The sequence below is a fragment of the Ovis aries genome, chromosome 7 (assembly GCF_016772045.2).
Source record: "Ovis aries strain OAR_USU_Benz2616 breed Rambouillet chromosome 7, ARS-UI_Ramb_v3.0, whole genome shotgun sequence".
Taxonomy (NCBI): domain Eukaryota; kingdom Metazoa; phylum Chordata; class Mammalia; order Artiodactyla; family Bovidae; genus Ovis; species Ovis aries.
In genome coordinates, this window is record NC_056060.1 from 10,532,686 (window position 1) to 10,538,685 (window position 6,000).

The window sequence follows — 6,000 nt, forward strand, 5'->3', positions numbered from 1 at the left end:
CATAATATCACTTTTACATTAATGACATGTTGAATACTAATATTTTTAATATTTGGGATTAAATGAGATGTATTACTAAAATTATTTTTGTCTGTTTCTTTTCCTGTTTAAAACGTAGTTACTAGGAAATTTAAAATTACCTATGTGGTTTCCTTTATCTTTCTACTGGGCACACTACAATAGGAGATCTCTCAGGCGGTTTTTAGATCAGGAGTCAGCACGGTTTTTCTGTTGTTGTTTGCGAAAGGCCAAATAGTAAACATGTGAGGCTCTGGGGACTATATGGTTTCTTTTGCAAGTGCTCAAGTCCACCCTAGCAACACTAAAGCAACCACAAGACAATACATGTAAGCTTGGCTATGTTTCAATAAAACTTTACACATACACACAAATGGGTGATTTATACAATCCATACACCAAAAAATGTGGCTGTGTTTCAGTAAAATTGCTGTTAAAAAAAACAAACAATGGGCCGGATGTGGTCCACAAATTTGCTGAAGTTTGCCATCCATAGTCTATGAGTCGATTCCGTCTTTCTCCCACCCAACATTTCTTGAGAAGCTATTCTGTGTGGAAGATAAAGATCCAGACTCTGCCTCTAGTCTAAAGGAGAGTCAGGAGCATAAACACATAAGCTATTGGATACAGTGAGCACATCACTGTAATCAAGGCGGTTAGAGAAGGCTTCTTAGGAGCAACAATTGAGTTAGGGGCCTGAAGAATGAGAGAGGAACTTTCTGATTTAAAGAAACAGACAGGCATGTCTAGGGAGATGTGAAGATGTAAGGGGAAGTGTGTGTGTGTGTGTGTGTGTGTGTGTGTGTGTGTGTATGGGGGGGTAACGGGAGGTATTGTGGTGGTCGAGGAAAGTGACGTGGGGAAGAGACCAGGGGCCAGATGATGAACACTCCTGAGAGCATCCTAAGATGCTACGACAGTACATATTCCACAGGAATTCTGAGGGCCAAAGCTTTCCACCTTGGGGGCCAGCTCTGTTGGAGCACCAGCTGTGGAGGGCAGCCAGGCTGGCGGGGGTGGAGACGGAACCACAGAAGCAGCTGCAGAAGTGATGAGTGGACAGTCTGCAGGTAATGAGATCAGTGTGTTTTGCATCAGGGAGCTGAAAACCTAGCTCAGTGCTGGCTCTCAGTAGGGCCAAACAACCTCACCAGGTACTGTTGGCTGGCCTGAGGCTGAAGCCGAAATGAAGGGAACCAGAAGGAAAGGAAAGGAAGGAAAGTAGTTGAAAGGAAGAGCAAGTGAGGTGAGAGCTGAGTCTCTGTGGAGATAATAAATAGCTAAAGACCTTAGAAGACCCTCTGAGGTGCTGAGGAGGAGGTTACTAGGGGCTGATAGGTTAGTGGAGAGGTTCTTGACCCAGACTATGCATTAGAACCTCTTGTGTAATTGGAATTTGTATATATATATATATATATACACACACACACATACATAGCTATGTAAATACACATATCTATCTATCTGTATACTGATGCCTGGGCCCCATCCCCAGAGATTCTGATTTAATTGGATCAGGGGCCCATGCATTAGGAATTTTAAAAAGTGATCCAGTCACAGCCAGGGTTAAAAGCCACTGGTTTGGCTGACTGGAAGCTGAACTGAGGCCCTGTGAGTATTTGGTTGGTAAGAATGATGCTCAAGAGAATCTAGGCAAAGCAAGACTGAGAACTGAAACCTATTTTCATTTGTGGGAAAACAATGACAATTACTTGCTATCTGTGTATGTGCTCAGCTACACAGTCATGTCTGACTCCTTGTGACCCTATGGACTGTAGCCTGCCAAGTTCCTCTGTTCATGGGACTTTCCAGGCAAGAGTACTGAAGTGGTTTGCCATTTCCTTCTCCAGGGGATCTTCCCCACGCAGGGATCGAAACCGAATCTCTCATATCTCTTGCATTGCAAGCAGATTGTTTGCTGCTGAGTCACCAGGAAAGCCCGTTACATGCCACAAGTGAAAAGTGAAGTCGCTCAGTCCTGTCCGACTCTTTGCGATCCCATGGACTGTAGTCTACCGGGCTTCTCTGTCCATGGGATTTTCCAGGCAAGAGTACTGGAGTGGGTTGCCATTTCCTTCTCCAGGGGATCTTCCTGACCCAGGGATCAAACCCATTGCAGGCAGACGCTTTACCCACATGCCATACTAATACCCAAATATTTATAGATAATTAGTACCGTTGTTTGACATATATGCATGTAAGTTTTTTCTACGTTTCCTGAAATAGCTAAAATCAGGTGGCTTCACCAGGTTGCTTTTGGGCCCAGATATTCTAGAGTACATGTTCTCTTTTTGTGGGATCATCGACTCTGAGAGACAGGTCTTCTGATGCCCGTGATTGCTATTTACTTCAGAAAGTGGAATGTTGCTATAAAGCGATCAATTAATGTAGCTGCAATCAGCAAATCATCAACTCTAGTTTAGGATTTTTTTTTTTTCTGGCAGAAGATAGAACTGCACAAAAATAATTAATCAGTGGAGCATAAATTCAACAAAAGTTAAAAATAGTATTTCACCTTTTTATAGAGGGAGAAGTATAAATGGACATTTCTTTGCTTTTAAAGTCAAGAATAGAAAACATGAGTTTCAAAGAACTCCACCTACCTGGTCACTTTACTTAATATTCCCACTCTCTATCAGCCTGCCTTTATTTTTTCCACAGCACTTCATCTTTTAACATAGTACATACTTGTTACTTACTTTGTTTATTGTCCCTTCAATCCTCAGGAGGATTTACTCTCCATGAGGGCAAGGGTTGTTGTTGTTGTCTGTTTTATTCAGCTGTATTCCTAGTAACCAGCCCCATCAGGGCTTCCCTTGTGGCTCAGCTGGTTCGGAATCTGCCTGCAATGCGGGAGACCTGGGTTCGATCCCTGGGTTGGGAAGATCCCCTGGAGAAGGGAAAGGCTACCCACTCCAGTATTCTGGCTTGGAGAGTCCCATGGACTGTATAGTCCATGGGGTCGCAAAGAGTTGGACACGACTAAGCGACATTCACTTTCACTTTCAGCCCTAGTAGGCACTCTATAAATGTTTGTTTAAAAAAATCAAATGAGTGGCTTCCCAGGTAGCTCAGTGGTAGAGTCTGCTGCCAATGCAGGAGACAGGAGCTTAATTCCTGATCTGGGAAGATCCCACATGCTGCAAAGCAACCACGTCCATAGGCCACACCTTCTGCAATCCAAGTGCCCTAAAGCCCGTGCTCCCCAAGAGAAGACTCAATGAGAAGTTCTCGCAACGCAGAGAGGAGCTCCCACTCCAGGCAACCAGAGAAAGCCCGCCTGCAGCAATGGAGACCCAGCACAGCCATAAATAAATAAAAATTTTAAATCACATGAATAGTTTAAAAAGTCAGTTATCTAAACATATTGAAAATGTTTTTAGAACAAGAGAGAGAAGTGTCTGATATTACTTTAAGAATGAGTTTCTTTAAGAAGCAAGTTAAAAAGAGATTTTGAAATTCTACTAAAACCGTTAGAAACGAGTTAATAATATGTACATGGCAAGTGAAGGTATGAAATGAATTATGAGGCTGGGAGAAATTAGATGATATTAGTCAATAGTTATAGAATGACCTGTTGACTGAGAAAGAATCATACTAGGATTTATTTTCAGGTGTGTGTGTGTGTATGCTAGACCTCATTTGTGGGGGACTCTTTGCAATCCTGTGGTTATGTCCCCTGCATTTCGGGTTCTTTACCACTAGCGCCACCTGGATTATGCTAAATGGTGTCTTTCTCGCTCTCTTTCTCTCTCACTGAGAGGCCCAAAAGATGAGGTCAGAAACACGGAGAGTAAGAGAAATTAACTGATTGTTTTCTTTCTGTAAGTTGTAAGCAAAACTTATAGATCTGGGAAGCCTGGTGGTTCAGTGGTGAAGAATCCACCTGCCCATGCAGGACATGTGGGAGATGTGAGTTGGCCAAAAAAACCCAAGTGTATGACATAGTATTCTTGTTTCCCCTTGATAGCGCGGTCTCCTTCTGTCTGCTGGTCATCTCTCTCTTCCCGACCCAGATATCAAACCTGCATCTCTTAGGTCTCCTACATTGGCAGGTGGGTCCTTTGCCATTGTGCCACCTGGGAAGCCCGCAGAGCAGGGTGCTTAGTTCTATCGATGTTAAATGGTTAATGAGAAAGCGTCTTACCTATAGAAAGATGTTAGGATTCCTTGACATTGTTACACGTTGGCCTCACTTTCTAAAAAAGAAATGCTTGTCCATCATCATGAATTTTACATAATGCATTTCTGTAACTAAGTTTTGAGTGGAAAGGTATTACTTGGTGGCAGTTATTCTTTCCTGTGAAACGTCATCCCATCTGGACCTTTGGCAGGCCTTTGCATCTCACCTGTTGGCGGATGACTGAGTTGTAGGCCCCCTACCACGTGGGAATCCAGTCTGGAGGTGTTCATCTCCACACCCACTCAGGAAGCGGAGGCACCAGCATAAAGCATTGACTTTAGTTCTGTGTCTCACCTAAACGAGAGAGACAACAGGCTCAGGGGCTGTGGGAAGAGGAGGGAGAACAAGACAAAGAGGCAGGGGAGAGAGAGAGAGGGCCAGCAGACAGAAGGAGACAGTGCTATCGAGGGGAAACAAGAACACTGTGTCATGCAGACTTTTTTTTTTTTTTTTTTTTTTGCCATACCCTGAGACCTGCAGAACTTCCACAACCAGAAATCACGCCTGGGCCCCTGCATGGAAGCCCAGTCTTAACCGCTGGGCCACTGAAGAAGCCCCAGCGCCACAGAGACTTTAGTGTACACACACACACACCTGTGCACAAGCACATATTGGCCTCAGAGAGGAAGGGAGACCCACAAAGGAAGATGGATTTGGGGCTTCTGAAGTCATTTCTCCCCCACCCCCAACTATAGATATCAGTGGGAATCACAGCATCTAGCAATTGCAGCGTGAGCTGGTGCGCATTAAATCAAGAGTGGAAAGTTATCCATCCTCCCTTGGGTTACACTACTCACGCATGAAAAATCATTACAGACCCTAGACCCTTTCAAGATTACACATACTTAAGAATTTAAGATTTAAGAATGCATTCAGACATCATGGTGGCCTTGAATGGATCAAAGAAGATCAGATCAAAAGAATAAGATTAAAACCACATATGAGATGTTTAAGATGTGAAGGAAATAAGGGAATATGAGTAGGAAAAAGGAGAGTCAAACTAAAATCGCACCAAAGTCTCGGCGCCTGCGCATCCCTCCTTTTAGGGACTCTGCGATGCTCAATTTTTGGTGACCAGGTGGCCACGTTTTCCTCATGACCCTGCCTCCCACAGCCAGCCACAGAGGATGGTGCTGAAACCTGGCATCCGGTCTAAGGACAGCCGGCCCAGGGACTTACTTGCCTGTCACCAACAGCAAGTGATCTCTGTGGCAGCAGAGATTTTTTTATCTGTCTCTTCCACTGTTTTTACCCCAACACCTAGAAGAGTGCCTAGCATATATTAGGTGTTCCATAAGTATTTAACAACTGAATGAATGTGGCTTGGCCCAAGGAGATGAGCTATTTCAATTAAGAGTCCTCTCATGTGGATCTGAAATTTGAGAAAAGACAGAAAGTAGTCAGGGCAAAGGGCGAAAGGATGTCGGGGATTTGAACTGTAGCCAGGATTCAGAGACAAGTTATCAGGAAACTGAAAACAGATGGAGCTGGGAAAAAAGGACTACAGAAAACGTATGGGATGATGTGAGGACGAGAAGAGAGACTGCTCTGTTTCTCTTGAGGCTTCCTCTGGGATCCCCACGCTATCCCTGCAGAGTCTGAAAAACAACCCCAACCCCACCCATTCCCTTGCCTTAGCTTGAGTAATCCTCTGTTCCTTCTAATCATAAAAACCCTAGCTTAAAGAGCAATGCTGTATTTGATACAACAATGCTGTCCCAAGATACGCTTGTTGTAATTAGTAAGATGTATAAAGTGAAGTCAGTCTGGAGCTAAGTATGCTAGAAAGTAGTCATTCA